The sequence below is a fragment of the Oryx dammah genome, unplaced genomic scaffold (assembly GCF_014754425.2).
Source record: "Oryx dammah isolate SB20612 unplaced genomic scaffold, SCBI_Odam_1.1 HiC_scaffold_12, whole genome shotgun sequence".
NCBI classification, from domain to species: domain Eukaryota; kingdom Metazoa; phylum Chordata; class Mammalia; order Artiodactyla; family Bovidae; genus Oryx; species Oryx dammah.
Window position 1 is genome coordinate 49,040,293 of NW_024070196.1, and position 17,423 is coordinate 49,057,715.

General features: G+C 45.4%; 1 non-coding gene across 1 annotated transcript; it reads right to left on the bottom strand.

Moving 5' to 3' along the window:
• Window positions 1–16,905: 16,905 nt before the first annotated feature.
• Window positions 16,906–16,977, bottom strand: TRNAS-GGA. Its single transcript has one exon. It is a non-coding gene; the product is annotated as a tRNA-Ser (tRNA).
• Between the last annotated feature and the right edge of the window lie 446 nt (window positions 16,978–17,423).

Here is a 17,423-nt window from a genome sequence, read left to right on the forward strand (position 1 = left end):
CTTTTTATCCTGTAGGATCCGGGTTGGGTCACTGGTCCTGTGAATTGCTAAGCTCACCATCCTGATCCTGTAGAAGGACTTGATTGCTCTGTGTCAGGAGATCAGGCGCTCTAGACATTCTGCTCCTATTCAAAAGCATTGTTATAACTGATTTCCCCTTAATAAATGAAGAGAAGAAAGAAGTCATAACCTAAGATGCTAAATGACTTCATTCCACTCTGAACACATGTGCTTTTGTTCATGAAGAATACAAGTAGTCCAGTCCTCAAATACAGCCAGAAGGCCATGCATACCAGGGCCCTGTAATGAATATAACAGCATCAGTTCTTCCCAGGACTTTGGATACCATATTAGCTATACAATCTGCCTCTATTGAGTCAGGTATCAGAGCAAATGCTTTCTCAGCACAGATGAACTCAGAGATTTCAGAATTGAACTCTACAGCTAAGTCTTGAACAAATACCTTCCAAGAATTCTCTGATCCCCAGTATAATCATACTTTGAACTTTCTGCTGTAACTTCTGAATTCCTCTAACACAGAATTAGCCTGGTAAATTTTAAAAACTAGAGTAACAAGACATTGCATGATTACCACCTAATTGCAGCCATTTCTTCGCCAGGAAGTCATACATTGTCTAAGACATTTCTGATAAGCGTATTCACATAGGATTAAATACATCTAGCCCCAAATGGCTATTATGCTTGACAAGCTGATTAGTAAGTGCAGCGAGTTGCAAAGTGCAATCTGAGTAAATTGGATGCTTTAAGATTCACTGGAAGAATGCTGTTAATTACACTGGCACATCTAGAGTCTATACATATATCTTTTCAGTAAAATAGATTGTGGCATTATATGTAGTACAATTTCTGCCTTAATAATGCTTAATAGAGGCATGTCAAGCCTACAACTTGTAATATTCTCATTTATATTAAATCATCTGTTATACTTTTCTAATTGTTCTCCTGGCTTCTGGCTGGGATGTTTTCCTACACTACCAGAACTGCTGTTGCCAAACTAGCTGAAAATACATTGGTTTTCAAGAACTTAAATGTATGAGGTTAGGAATACAAACAAAGGGGTTTCTGATATGGCCTGGCTCCAGATTTTTGCATTTTGGTACTGGCAAGACTCCTTCCTGATCAAACTTTAGCCAGACTACTTTGAAAAGGAGTCTTCTTTCTACAAGTTCTTTTTCTCTTAATTGGGATGTGGTTGCTTTACAATGTTGTGTCAGTTTCTGCTGTACAATGAAGTGAATCAGCCATGCATGCTAAGTCTCTTCAGTCATATTCAAGTCTCTGCGACCCTATGTACTGTAGCCCACCAGGCTCCTCTATCCACAGGATTCTCCCAGCAAGAATACTGGGGAGGGTTGCCATGCCCTCCTCCAGGGCATCTTCCTGACTCAGGGATAAAACCCAAGTCTCTCACATCTACTGCATTGGCAAGCAGGTTCTTTACCACTAGTACCGCCTGAGAAGCTGTGTATGTGTGTGTGTGTGTGCACGCACACACGTGTGAGTGTGTGTATCATATATATATATACATATATATATATATATATATATATATAGAGAGAGAGAGAGAGAGAGAGATCTATCTATACATCGATATGTATCTGTATATAGAATCCCCTCCCTCTTGGACCTCCCTCCCATACTTCCTGCATCCCACCCATCTAGGTCATCACAGAGCACAGAGCTGAGCTCCCTGTGCTATAGAGCAGATTCCCACTAGCTATCTGTTTAACACACGGCTATGCACGTGCATCAGTCTACAAGTTCTTAGTGGTGGGCGGCTTCCATGTCCTGAGGCTGCTAAATCAGTTCATCACAGATCGTTACACCATTGATTTCTGTCTTAGTCCATCAGGATTGCTATAATGAAAATACAGTAGACTGGAGGGCATAAACAACAGATATGTGTCTCTCACAATTCTGGGACTGGAAAGATGATGATCAAGGCTCTGGTAGATTCTGTGTCTAGTGAGGGTCTGCCTTCTGGTTCACAGATGGCCATCTCCTCATTGTGTCCTCACATGGAGAAAAGAAGTGAGGGGGTCTCTGGGGTCTCCTTTTATAAGGGCACTAATCCCATTCACAAGGGCTCTACTCTCATGCCCTGATCACCTCCCACAAATGCTATCTCCTATACCATCACATTGAGAGGTTAGGATTTCCACATACAATTTTTTTTAGGTGAAGGGAGAAACAAACATTCAGTCCATAGCATTTCCTTTGCCCCTATCTTTGACCTCTATTTCTCTGGCTTATCTTTAGCAAGAATCTTGGTAAGACAGTTTAGCAAGAAGCCTCCATCCACTGATCCCCCTCGATTTGTTATCCGGCTAGAAATACCCACATGCTAGAAATACTCACCCACATTGAAGTGTTTAATGTTGATTTCCCTCTACAATCATAGTTTTCTTTTTTTAATTCTTAAAAATGTATTTATTTTTTTATTTGTATTGAAGTATAGTTAATTTACAATGCTGTGTTAGTGTTTCAGGTGTACAGCAAAGTAACTCAGTTATGTGTAGAGACAGATATATAGATTTTTTTCCTGTTAGCCCAAGCTCATGTGCCTGACAAACAGTGAAGCCAAACAAACTGAAACATCGGAGTTTGGAGCAAAGTTTTGATGCAGGCCATGCAAGGAGATGGATGGCTCATGCCCTAAAAAAAAACCTGAGCTCCCCCAAGGATTTTGGCAAAGGACTTTTAAAAGCCAGGTGAGATGGAGATGAGATATACAGAAAAGACTTGTGGACATAATGGGGGCAGGAGAAGGTGGGACAAATTGAAAGAGTAGCATGGAAACATATAAATTACCATATGCAAACTAGATAGCTGGTAGGAATGTGTTGTATGAAGCAGGGAGTTCAAATCTGGTGCTTTGAGACAACCTAGAGGGATCTCACAGAGTCGGACACGACTGAAGTGACTTAGCAGCAGCAGCAGAGGGGTTGGAGGTGGGAGGGAGGTTCAGGAGGGAGGGGACATATGTATGCCTATGGCTGATTCATATTGATGTATGGCAGAAACCAGTACAATACTGCAAAGTAATTCTCCTCCAATTAAAAATACATAAATTTTAAGTCAGGTGAGGTGAGGGATTTCTCTGACCTTGGACATGGGAAAGAAATCTGAGCACCAAAGAATTGATGCTTTTGAACTGTGGTGTTGGAGAAGACTCTTGAGAGTCCCTTGGACTGCAAGGAAATCCAACCAGTCAATCCTAAAGGAAACCAGTCTTGAATATTCATTGGAAGGACTGATGTTGAAGCTGAAACTCCAATACTTTGGCCACCTGTTGCGAAGAACTGACTCATTTTAAAAGACCCTGATGCTGGGAAAGATAGAAGGCCGGAGGAGAAGGGGACAACAGAGGATGAGAGGGTTGAATGGCATCACCGACTCAATGGACATGAGTTTGAGTAAACTCCGGGAGTTGGTGACGAACAGGGAGGCCTGGCATGCTGCGGTTCATGGGGTCGTAAAGAGTCAGACATGACTGAGTGACTGAACTGAACTGAAGTGAGGGGTGGGGGTATTGCAGGGTCTGTGATCAGCTTGTGCACAATTCTCCAATTGTCTAATGATGAGGGAACAGGGTGGGGTCACAGGGGTTAACATTATCAGTCCTTAGGCTCCAGAAGGCCTGAGGCTATGGGCTCAGGGTCATCAAATAGTTAACATATTCTATTTAGTACAGGGTGGGAGGGTGGGGAGAGTGAGGGTCTTCACATCTACAAAACAACTCAGGAAATGTGCATCAAATACTATTATCTAGATACTTCAGAGGAGAGCTAAAGCAGAGGATATGGGGGAAGTCCAGTACCCTCCCCCTCCTGTTTCACAGGATCCTGCTCCATTACATTTTCAGTATAGGTTTTTACAAGATGTTAAATATAATTCTATGCTATACGTTTGGTCCTTGTTGGTTATCTATTTTCTGTACCAGTTCAGTTCAGTCCAGTCGCTCAGCTGTGTCTGCCTCTTTGCGACCCCATGGACTGCAACACATCGGGCTTCCCTGTCCATCACCAGCTCCCAGAACTTGCTCACACTCATGTCCAAAGAGTCAGTGATGCCCATCCAACTATCTCATCCTCTGTCGTCCCCCTTTCCTCCTGCCTTCAATCTTTCCCAGCATCAGGGTCTTTTCCAATGAGTCAGTTCTTCGCATCAGGTGGCCAAAATATTGGAGCTTCAGCTTCAGCATTAGTGATGTGTATTTCTCTATCAGGACTGCGGTAGAACCTTGGGCGCTGAAAGGAGACAGACCCTGGGCCCTGCTTTGAAGAAGTTTAAGCTACAGGTGTCACCAGGAACCTGCACATCCCTCACCCTGCAAGGGAAGTGTTTTTCTTACCTCAGCCCGTCTGCAAGCTCAGGCATCCCAACACACCTGAACAGCCACTGTGAGTGCAACCTCAGGCAGGATGAGGGTGAGACTCTTCATTCCTTGAGCGGGGCACGGAGGGCGTAAGTGGCCCACTGCTCCCAGGCGTGGGAGCCGCCTCCTCCCTTTATGATCCGGCTGTGCTTGGCTCCTCCCAGGTGCCGCGAGTACATCATAAAAATTGCCAAAGGTGGTAAACTCACCGTAAATCTGGAGATGCACCCACTGTTCCCAGACACCAGCGCCCTGAGATCCACAACCCTTAAAAGCACCGTTCCAGCCGCTGAGGACCCCGGGAGTTGCCCACGGGGATGATCCTAAGCCTCCGCCAAGCAGGGGTCTCTTCAGGAGCCACACAGGAGCTAGTCCCTCCTAGACCTAAAACCGGCTCTCGAGACTAGAGGACTGGGAAAAGACCGGGTCAGAGGCCGGCTCACCCCTAGAATTCTCAGTCCCCGTGTGAGTTAATCTAGGTGAGAGACGGATGGAGTCCCAGGGTTTGGGGAAAGAGAGAGTCCCACGGCCCAGCTCCAGGGTTTGGGGAAAGAGAGTGCAAAACTGGGCTCCCCATTCTCAGTCCTACAGTCCTTCAGGGTATTGGGGTGCAGGACAAAGAGTGTAAAGCAGCCTTTCTGTCGCCTCCTCATCATCCCCATGGATGACCTATCAGCAACCTCTCTGCAGGTGGTCTCAGGTAGGGGAGACCGGGTACGCATCGCCTTCTCTTCCAGGGATGGGGTGCCCCGCCGAGGTGCTCCAGGTGGGACCAGCGCCCTTACTCGATCCCGGAGACGGACCGGAAGTTCAAGTTCTCTCGGCCCCGTGAGCCCAAAAGCCTGAAGAACTTGCCCAGCTCCAGGGGCGGGGGACAGGGGAGCGGAGGCGCTCCGCACTCACCTTTTCGGGTTCGCCAGCATCCAGCTCAGCGATCGGCGTAGCCCCGGGGCTCACACTCGGGGAGCGTCCCGCTGTCCCGCATTCGCATAACGCCGCTGACCCGCGCGAGTGAGGGACTCTGATGCGTCCCAAGCCTGGTCGCGTCTCCGATGACTGAGCCCCGGCCCTCGCCGCTGTCCGCGCTCCGCCACCAACTTTTCTCCTGCAGCCGCCTCCTGGTCCTACCCTCATTTCCTTCCCAGTTTTGGGGTTCCGGGACTATCCCCGGTCCTCCGGGGGCGCCCAGTACCCATACCCTCCCTCGCGGATGCTGAGCTGGAGGAGAGCTGGGCGCAGGGGTAGAAGGGCGCAGGCGGAGACGCAGGGCGCCTCCAGCGCTGGAGAAGTGGCGCCGCGGGAGGCAGACAGACCAGGTGAGGAGGCTCTCAGCCGCGATCTCTTGTCCCCGCTAACCGACTCCTCTCGCAGGGAAACTGCGAGGTCGAGGTTGCAGACTCGGCCTCTCGTCCCCTGCAGCGGGGTCCTCGGGAATTCTGCCGGTTTATGGAGAAGGGTCCTTCCTTTCCCCATCTACCAGCAGGCGATCAGCGCCTCCGACTTGTAAACTGCTCTGTTGTGTTGGAAGCTCTTGACTTCAGGAATTAAAAATTCCATGCATTTGTTGCATAACCATCCTCGACCTCCACTGGGAGAACAGGAAACACGGGATCTGTGTTTACATAGATGGACATTTACCAGTATTTGGCCTTCCCTGGTGTCTCAGATGGTAAGGAATCTGCCCGCAATGCAGGAGACCTAGGTTCCTTCCCTGGGTCGGGAAGATCCCCTGGGGAAGGGAATGGCTACCCACTTCAATACTCTTGTCTGGGAAATCCCATGGACAGAGGAGCCTGGCGAGCTACAGTTCAGGGAATCGGAAAGAGTCGGACACGAGAGAGCAGCTTCCACACTTTACCTGTATTTTGGTTACGCCTGTGTGTTAAGGCTCAAAACGTTATGTGCACAAACACATCGTAAACTGGTAACGTTAGAAAGGTTAACTGTTGGCTAGTTGTGATTATGTACTCGTGGAGTTTAAACTCAGTACACTTCAGTTAACTATTAAAAAAGAAAGAACCCTCTCTCCTGCAGAATTGTTTCTGGAAATAGCATTTTTTTCTTTATTTTCTTTGGGGGGTGGGGTGGGCGGGTACTGAGCCTAACTTCCCATTGCTCTGCCTCTTTCTCTTAGATTTTCAGGAGCACCGGGAACTTCTACCCTGGTGTTTGCCTCAGCCCGCCCTAATCAGATGCTTCCTGTTCCTGTGAATCTGGGGGTAGGGGGAGCCAGAGCGACCCCTCTCCTGACAATACCCCAGTACCCAGACAGCAATCAACCCCCAGCTGCCACCCCTTCCCCGCACCCCTCTCCTAGCGCTGGGACATCCACCTCCATCTCCTCTTCTAAGAAAGGGATCAGGCCACCCCTCTCTCTCCTGGGAGGCTCAGTCTAACCTCAGAAAGGAAACCAAGCTGTCCATGTCCTGTGACACCTTCTTTCTGCTTCATTAGCGCAACAGAGGGCTTCCTGAGCATTCCAAAAGAAAAGGAAACAAAATCCGACCAGTGCATGAGACAGAGAGATTCTGCACAAACTGAAAATCCACTGTGTGTGTCCTTAGTTGCTCCAGAGTTGTGGCCAACTCTATGCGACACCCTGAACTGTAGGCCCCCAGGCTCCCCTGTCCATGGAATTCTCCAGGCAAGAATACTGGAGTGGATGCCATTCCCTTCTCCAGGAAAATCCATTTGTGTACCCTAACTCAGGCACACGGAGGTGCCAGGCCTAAGAGGAGCTGGGGGTGGGCAGGAGAAGGCACTAGGGGTGGGAGCATGTCCCTCCAGAGAGCACCACTGGGAATCTGGACCCAGGCTGAAGTGAAGGCAGTTCACTGGGTTTCCAGGTTGATTCCACTTGTCAGCCACGGGGAGGAAAGCTGGGAAAACAGGACACCAGGCCAGAGGTGTCAGTTACATGTGGGCTCTAAAGAGGTCTGGGGGCTTCTAGGTGGCGCTAGTGGTAAAGAACTCACCTTCTAGTGCAGGAGACATAAGAGACATGGGTTTAATCCCTGGGTGGGGAAGATCCCCTGGAGAAGGGCATGGCAACCCAATCCAGTATTCTTGCCTGAAGAATCCCATAGACAGAGGAACCTGGTGGGCTACAGTCCAGTCCATAGGGTTGCAAAGAGTTGGATGCCACTGAAGCAACTTCAGTTCAGTTCAGTTCAATCTCTCAGTCATGTCCGAATCATTGCGACCCCATGGACCACAGTACGCCAGGCTTCCCTGTCCATCACCAACTCCCGGAGCTTAAACAAACTCATGTCCATTGAGTCGGTGATGCCATCCAACCATCTCATCCTCTGTTGTCCCCTTCTCCTCCTCCCTTCAATCTTTCCCAGCATCAGGATCTTTTCAAATGAGTCAGTTCTTCGCATCAGGTGGCCAAAGTATTGGAGCTTCAGCTTCAGCATCAGTCCTTCCAATGAATATTCAGGACTGATTTCTTTTAGGATGGACTGGTTGGATCTCCTTGCAGTCCAAGGGACTCTCAAGAGTCTTCTCCAACACCACAGTTCAAAAGCATCAATTCTTTGGCGCTCAGCTTTCTCTATGGTCCAACTCTCACATCTGTACATGTCTACTGGAAAAACCATAGCTTTGACTAGACGGACCTTTATTGGCAAAGTAATGTCTCTGCTTTTTAATATGCTGTCTAGGTTAGTCATAGCTTTTCTTCCAAGGAGCAAGCGTCTTATGATTTCATGGCTGCAACCATCATCTGCAGTGATTTTGGAGCCCAAGAAAATAAAGTTTCTCACTGCTTCCATTGTTTCCCCATCTATTTGCCATGAAGTGATGGGACCAGATGCCATGATCTTAGTTTTCTGAACGTTGAGTTTTAAGCCAACTTTTTCGCTCTCGTCTTTCACTTTCATCAAGAGGCTCTTTGGTTCTTCTTCACTTTCTGCCATAAGGGTGGTGTCATCTGCATATCTGAGGTTATTGACATTTCTCCTGAAAATCTCAATTCCAGCTTGTTTCATCCAGCCTGGCATTTCATATGATGTACTCTGCAAATAAGTTAAATAAGCAGGGTGACAATATACAGCCTTGACATACTCCTTTCCTGATTTGGAACCAGTCTGTTGTTCCATGTCCAGTTCTAACTGTTGCTTCTTGACCTGCATACAGATTTCTCAAGAGGCAGGCCAGGTGGTAAGGTGTCCCCATCTCTTTAAGAATTTTCCACGGTTTATTGTGATCTTTGGTGTAGTCAATAAAGCAGAAGTAGATGTTTTTCTGAAACGCTCTTGCTTTTTTTGGTGATCCAATGGATGATGGCAATTTGATCTCTGGTTCCTCTGCCTTTTCTAAATCCAGCTCGAACATCTGGAAGTTCATGGTTCATGTACTATTGAAGCTTCACTTGAAGAATTTTGAGCATTACTTTGCTAGCGTGTGAGATGAGTGCAATTGTGTGGTAGTTTGAGCATTCTTTGGCATTGGAATGAAAACTGAGCTTTTCCAGTCCCTGTGGCCACTGCTGAGTTTTCCAAATTTGCTGGCATAGTGAGTGCAGCAGTTTCACAGCATCATCTTCCAGGATTTGAAATAGCTCAACTGGAATTCCATCACCTCCACTAGCTCTGTTTGTAGTGATGCTTTCTAAGGCCCACTTGACTTCACATTCCAGGATATCTGGCTCTAGGTGACTGATCACATCATTGTGCTTATCTAGGTCAAGAAGATCTTTTATGTATAGGTCTTCTGGGTATTGTTACCACCTCTTCTTAATATCTTCTGCTTCTGTTAGGTCCATACCATTTCTGTCCTTTATTGAGCCCATCTTTGCATGAAATATTCCCTTGGTATCTCTAAGTTTCTTGAAGAGATCTCTAGTCTTTCCCATTCTATTGGTGTCCTCTATTTCTTTGCATTGATCACTGAGGAAGGCGTTCTTATCTCTCCTTGCTGTTCTTTGAAACTCTGCATTCAAATAGGTATATCTTTCCTTTACTCCTTTGCCTTTCACTTCTCTTCTTTTCTCAGCTATTTGTAAGGCCTCTTCAGACAACCGTTTTGCCTTTTTGCATTTCTTTTTCTTGGAGATGGTCTTGATCACTGCCTCTTATACAATGTTACAAACCTCCATCCATAGTTCTTCAGACACTCTGTCTATTGGATCTGATCCCTTGAATTTATTTCTCACTTCTACTCTATAATCGTAAGGGATTTGATTTAGGTCATACCTGAATGATCTAGTGGTTTTCCCTACTTTCTTCAATTTAAGTCTGAATTTGGCAATAAGGAATTCATGATCTGAGCCACAATCAGCTCCCGGTCTTATTTTTGCCAACTGTATAGAGCTTCTCCGTCTACAGCTGCAAAGAATATAATCAGTCTGATGATGTCCATGTGTAGAGTCTTCTCTTGTGTTGTTGGAAGAGGGTGTTTGCTATGACCAGTGCGTTCTCTTGGCAAAACTCTATTAGCCTTTGCCCTGCTTCATTTTGTACTCCAAGGCCAAATTTGCCTGTTACTCCAGGTGTTTCTTGACTTCCTACTTTTGCATTCCAGTGCCCTATATGAAAAGGACTTCTTTTTGGGGTGTCAGTTCTAGAAGGTCTTGTAGGTCTTCATAGAACTGTTTAGCTTCAGCTTCTTCAGCATTACTGGTTGAGGCATAGACTTGGGTTACTGTGCTATTGAATGGTTTGCCTTGGAAATGAACAGAGATCATTCTGTCATTTTTGAGATTGCATCCAAGTACTGCATTTTGAACTCTTTTGTTTACTATCAGGGATACTCCATTTCTTCTAAGGGATTCTAGCCCACAGTAGTAGATATAATGGTCATCGGAGTTAAATTCACCCTTTCCAGTCCATTTTAGTTTGCTGATTCCTAAAATGTTGATGTTCACTCTTGCCATCTCCTGTTTGACCACTTCCAATTTGCCTTGATTCACGAACCTAACATTCCAGGTTCCTATGCAATATTGCTCTTTACTGAAGCAGCTTAGTATGCACAATAGGTCTGGGCAGCCAAGAGTTGAGGCTTTTATTGTTTGTTTGTTTTTGTTGAGGGGAAAAAAAAAAAAAAAAAACTCTTGTTGATAATTTCCTACATTTCCTTCCATTTGGCTCCCTAGACATGACCTCAGAAGTAGGGGTAAGGACTTTCTTGGTGGTCCATTGATTGAGAATCTGGGTTGGAGTACAGGGGACCTAGGTTCATCCTTGGTGAGGGAACTAAGATCCCACATGCCCAGGGGCAGTTAAGCCCACACATTGCAACCACTGAGCACCTGTACCACAGGTGCCCCAATGCTCCAAATGATGAATGAAGATCCTGCTTACTGCAACGGAGACCCCATGCAGCCAAATACATAAGTTAAAAGAAAGCAGATGTAGTTCTAAAATACATGTGGACTATGTGGTACTCCTACAGAAGGACTGTCTTCTTTTGTATCTGCTTCTGCCCCTCCTCTTCTCTCTTTCTCCTGCTCCTTCTCCAGCCGCCCCCCTCCCCGACACACACATGTTTCTCACCTTCTGAACTCATCCAGCAGCATGTTATCCCTGACTGATGAATCAGGGCCTGTTCACCTTTCTCCTCCTGTAAGATCATATGAATAATAAAGTCATAAAAATAGTCCTAAAAATGTACTCAGAGTTCCCCTCCTTTCCTTCCTCTTTGCAGTCTTGCTCCTAAGTCGCTTCAGTTGTGTCCACCTCTTCGCGATCACATGGACTGCAGCCCACCAGGTTCTTCCATCCATGGGATTTGCCAGGTAAGATTACTGGAGTGAGGTGCCATCACCTTCTCCGCTTTGCCATCTTATGATCTGCAAATCTTATTTCCCCATGGTCTCTTCCCTTCCAGTCCTGCATATTACTCTCAAGTTGCAGAATTCATACAGGACCTGGTCCAGAATACCACTGGGAAGTGGTTAAGACTCTGTGCTTCCAGCGCAGGAGTACGAGTTCGATCCCTAGTCAAGGAACCAAGATCCCACCTGCTGTGCAGCACAGCCAAAATGATTTTGAAAAAAATATTGCTATGAAAATCACAAAACCCCTCTCTTCCTGCCTGATGTCCACAATAAGGGAGTGAATTGAAGAAACACTGCCTTTATCTTCCCTCCTTTTGTATCCTCATGCCCTTTGTTTCTGTATCTCTTCCTGGATAAATATTTAGTCTGACCTAGGCCCCACCCAGTAAGAATAGAACTGCTTTTTACTGAGCCCTTGCTATGGGCCTTTGTTTCCTCATTATGTTGTTCATTTGTTTGTTTCCTTGCTGATTGTCTGTCCCAACGCCACTCATCTAAATCTCAATGAAAACCCCATGGAGTATAACTTGACTCAACTCTGCCTTTTAGAAAAACATTCTTATTTCTTACTATATTTGGTTGCACTAGATCTTTATTGCTGCATGCTGACTTTCTTGAGTGTGGTGCGTGGGCTTCTCATTGCCGTTGCCTCTCTTACTGTGGACTATGGGCTCTAGGGTGCACAGGGTTCAGCAGTTGTGGCACACGGGCTTCGTTGCCCCAAGGCATGTGGAATCTTCCTGGACAAGGGACTGAACCTGTATCCTCTGCTTTCACAGGTGGATTCTTAACCACTGGACCACCAAGGAAGTCTTCAACCCTGCTTTCCCAAATCCTGGAGCCATGCTTGGCATAGTGTGTAACTTGCAACCATTTGCATGGTCAATTAATCCTATAAAACTGTACACATTATTCATTTTACCACTGAAGAAACTGGGATTCAGAAATATTAAAATGACCTAGCTTGCAGCGACAATAGTATTTTAGAACCCTTAAGTTAGATGCTTTTCTGAGCATAATACATGAGTTGAATCATGAATCTGTATGAAAACTCTTAAAGCATATGCTCTTTATAATCATTTTATAGATAAGGAAATGCACGCTTAAAGATGTCCAGTCACTTGTTCAGGGTCACACAGATGGCAGAGGGTGGAACTGACTCCATCCCAGGCAGTTGGAAGGTCATTTTCACCAGGCAGCTTGGCACCTGGGTATTTCTAGCTGTGTCCCACCCTTTACTGCCTTGTTACTGATCAGAGACATTGGAGTCTTTGAAAGTAAAGTGAAAGTCCCTCAGTAGTGTCTGACTCTGTGACCCAATGGACTATACAGTTCCTGGAATTCTCCAGGACAGAATACTGGAGTGGGTAGCCATTCCCTTCTCCAGAGGATCTTCCCAATCCAGGGATTGAACCCAGAGTTTCCTGCATTGCAGGCAGGTTCTTTACTATTTGAGCCACCAGGGAAGCCCTAGAATACTGGAGTGGGTAGCCTATCCCTTCTCCAGCAGATCTTCCCAATCCAGGAATCGAACTGGGGTTTCCTGCATTGCAGGCGGATTCTTTACCAGCTGAGCTACCAGGCAACCCACTGGACTCTTTAATTCATAGATACTGGTAAGAGGCCAGGAGAGAAATTCAGGCAAATATCAGGCTCCCTTGAGGGTTCCCCGAGGAGACTGGGCTGTTCCTTAAGTAGAGTGAAGTGGGGTTTGGACACATGGGTATTGCAGGAGGGACAGCTTTGGTGGTCTGCGCACCCTCTTGGTAATGCCGTGTGCAGGAATCATGTGTGGGACTCTGCTGTTGCTGTTCTCAGCACCTTGGAAGCAGCAGTTGGTTTGTGGTCTTTTGTATCTTAATGTTCATAATTTGCCCCAACTGCACATGCATGAAGTTATTTTCAGTCTCTTATTTGAGTTGCTGGAGAAGACATTTGACAACAGGTGCAAACGCTGCAGCAAAGGTCCCAGCTGGTCTCAGGTTCTGTTGGCTCCCTACTTGCTTGCTCATCTCTGGGTTAAATCTCATTTGCTAGAACTTTTTACTGCAAACAAAAATTGGTGGTAACTTTGCTTCTTTTCACACTCCCTGAACTAGCCTCATCACAAGCCTCAAGGCATCGCCCCACCCTGGGTAGTGCCACCTCCTCAGAAAGTCTGGGTCTCAGCCCTCAGTCTCCCAGAGCAGGGGTCCCTCTGCCATGTTCTGGGAGCAACACAGCACCTGGATGGTGGTCCTTCCGCTGAGGTCCACAGTTGTCAGTACCAACACAACTTCAGGTATTTGGGAAATTAAATATTTTGTGCAAAGAGGCATGTGGTGGTGGTGGTGGTAGTTTGGTTGCTAAGTCATGTCCGACTCTTGCAACCCCAAGGACTGTAGCCTGCTAGGATCCTCTGTTCATGGGATTCTCCAGGCAAGAATACTGGAGTGGGTTGCCATTTCCTTCTCCAGGAGATCTTCTTGACCCAGGAATTGAACCTGGATCTCCTGCATTGCAGACAGATTCTTTGCCAACTGAGCTCAAGGGAAGCCTCAAAGAGGCGTGTATGTCCAGCAAAACCTGGTTCAGTGTCGCTCACTCAGGGCCCATTTAAGAAATCACAAGTGTTTTATTTTCCGCCACTTAAAGCACATCAGCTTACAAAGCCTTCTGGTTTCATGTGGAATATTTGTAGAAGTATCGGAGTGATTTTTATAGTGAATTCACTGAAAGTGATATTAAAGAGTATTGTAGAGAAAATATATTCTTCTGCCCATGTAAATACAGCATATTCTGTATTGGAATGTAGCAGGAAACTGATTGGGATATAAAAGAACAGTCCATTAGCTCTGAAAAAAGGTGTAAAATTACAGAAATAAAAGAAATAGGTTGGCTTAAGTGAATACTGGTACAAATCAGAAGATATGCCACAAAAAGTACTGGTAAATGGATTCTCATCTTTTATTTGAGGTATTATAAAAGCAAATGGCAGCACTGTGATTCGGGAAATATGGGTGACTCAAAAGCAAGTCACAATGTAAAGTTAGATGAAATAAAAACGAATGGTTCTATTGGCAAGCAAAGAAATTAAGCAATAAGAAAATATACATTGGACTGAATTCCCACACAAGTTGCTAGAGGGAATGTTGACAAGCTAATATTTCTGTATAAATCAGGACAAAACATACAGTAAAAAAACAGAGTTAAAGAAACCCCAAGGTCATTCTCATGCATGCAGTAAAAGCCAATATCTGCTTGACTGTTTTCACACTAACAAATGGCAGGGGAGGAAAAAAAAAAAGAATTCTAATAGAAACTAGCTTGAACCCTGGTTTCAAGAAGGACCCAGAAATTCCATTCCTCTTGGAACTTTGGCATGTGGTCATAAGAAATTTAAATTTACCTGTCCTAAGGAAATAGCCCAAATTCTACCTTTGATCCTTTGGATGGGTAACAGGCTGTTACTTATGCAGAAAATCATTCTAGAATGGAGATCCATGTCCACTCTTTTCTATGATGCTTGTGTTTCTATTTTCTGCCCCTAGAGGTAATAGCATTTCCATAGTCTATAAATCCACTATTCTCTCTCCTTCCCTGTTGGGTTGTCAACATGTTATCCTGGTTCATTAGATACAGGATAAACACGTTGCTTTAAGAAAGTGAAGTCACTCAGTTGTGTCTGACTCTTTGAGACTCTGTAGCCTACCAGGCTCCTCCGTCCATGGGATTTTCCAGGCAAGAGTACTGGATGGGTTACCATTTCCTTCTCCAGGGGATCTTCCCGACCCAGGGATCAAACCCAGGTCTTCTGCATTGCAGGCAGATGCTTTACCTTCTGAGCCACCAGGGAAGCCCCAGTATGTTGCTTTGGATAAAGATGAATCATGCCTTCTGATAAACATGGTCGCTCTTTACAAAGTGAGCAATACATACACTCCATTCAAAGGGTGATCAGAGACAGGGTGTAAGCAGTAGTCAATAGATTATTGTACATCTCTCCTTATTAGAGAAATGCAAATCAAAACTGCAGTGAGGTACCACCTCACACCAGTCAGAATGGTCATCATCAAAAAGCCGACAAATAGCAAATGCTGGAGGGAGTGCAGAAAAAAGGGAAACCTCCTACACTGTTGATGGGAAGGTAAGTTGGTGCAGCCACTGTGGAGAACAGTATGGAGGCTCCTCAGAAAGCTAAAAATAGAATTACCCTATGATCCAACAATTCCACTCCTGGGACTTTACCTGGACAAAACTATAATTCAAAAAGATACGTGCATCCCAATGGTCATAGCAGTAGTATCCACTATAGCCAAAATATGGAAGCAACCTAAATGTCCATTGACAGATGAGTGGATAAAGAAGATGTGGTACATTTATAAGATGGAGTACTACTCGTCATTGAGTAGTATGAACAATGAATGATATAATGCCAGTTGCAGCGACATGGATGCAACTCTAAGTGAACTAAGTCAGGAAAAGAAAGACAAATAGCATATATTACTTATATGTGGAATTTAAAATATGGCAGAAACAAACCTATCTACAAAACAGAAACAGGCTCACAGACATAGAGAACAGACTTGTGCATGCAGACGGAGTCAGGAGTGGGAGAGAATAGGACTGGGAGTTTAGGGTTAATACGCAAGCTAGTATAAATAGGATAGATAAGCAACAATGTCCTACTAGATAGCAGAGGGAGCCATATTCAATATCCTGGGATAAACCATAATGGGAAATGATAGCGTAGAAAGAAAAAGAAAGTGTATATGTGTATAAATGAGTCACTTTGCTGTGCAGCAGAGATTGGAGCAACACTGCGCATCAGCTATACTTCAGCGAAAAAGTTAAATTAAAAAATAAGTGGATTGTCAGTTCAGTTCAGTCACTCAGTCGTGTCTGACCCTTTGCGACCCCATGGACTGCAGCACGCCAGGCCTCCCTGTCCATCACCAACTCCCAGAGTTCACTCAAACTTATGTCCATTGAGTCGGTGATGCCATCCAGCCATCTCATCCTCTGTCATCCCCTTCTCCTCTTGCCTTCAATGTTTCCCAGAGTCAGGGTCTTTTGAAATAAGTCAGTTCTTCACATCAGGTGGTCAAAGTATTGGAGTTTCAGCTTCAACATCAGAAGTGGATTGTAAATTAGCCCAAATTTCTTAGAATCAGCCTGTGTTAAACAATAAATATAATACCAGGGGTTCAATTTTTGCTTATTTTGTTTTGTTTTGGTGTTTCTTGGGTAGCAACCTTGGGGACAATTCCAAGAAGCTATTGCCACGAATGTTTTCAAGCATGCTGTTCATTGGGTTAAAAGTTATTGTATTGAGAGATAGAGAAAATAAAACAAGTCACTGGAGTTTAAAATGTTCCAGACTCTTGAAGCCTGGTTAAACAACCTTTGGTTTGCGCCTAGGGGATTTATAGGGAAACAGTGAGAAAAGAAAAATTTTAAAGAGAGAATGGGTTTTGTATTACAGTGATTTGCTGTGACTTCTAGAGGCCTTTTTCTGAGCAGCTATACCTCCATACATAAAAAGCAAAATAATCTTGACTTCAGTACTCCAATACTTTGGCCACCTGATGCAAAGAACTGACTCATTGGTGTGTGTGTGTGAAGTCGCTCAGTCGTGTCTGACTCTTTGGAACCCCATGGACTGTAGCTTACCAGGCCCCTCCCTCCATGGGATTCTCCAGGCAAGAGTACTGGAGTGGGTTGCCATTTCCTTCTCCAGGGGATCTTCCCAACCCAGGGATTGAACCTGGGTCTCCTGCATTCCAGGCAGATGCTTTAACCTCTGAGCCACCAGGGAAGCCCAAATTCTGGGAAAGATTGAAGGCAGGAGGAGAAGGGGATGACAGAGGATGAGATGGTTGAATGACATCACTGATTCGATGGACATGAGTTTGAGCAAGCTCCAGGAGTTGGTGATGGACAGGGAAGCCTGGCGTGCTGCAGTCCTTGGGTCGCAAAGAGTTGGACATGATTGAGTGACTGAACTGAACTGAACTTGACTTCAAGTTAATTCCATTTCAAACATGAACTTGGGATGATTTCTCATTTAAGAGGCTTCCAACCTTCACTACCATTCTTTACCAAATTTCCTTATGTGATGGTGACTCATCTGAGAACTTAGAGTCCCCTTCAAGGATCAGGGATACCAAGAGAACACATGGATACAGACTACAAAGGAAGATACAGCCTCTGCCCCAGCTGCATGCCTGAGATAGCTCAGGAGATACCTAGCCCATCCCAATT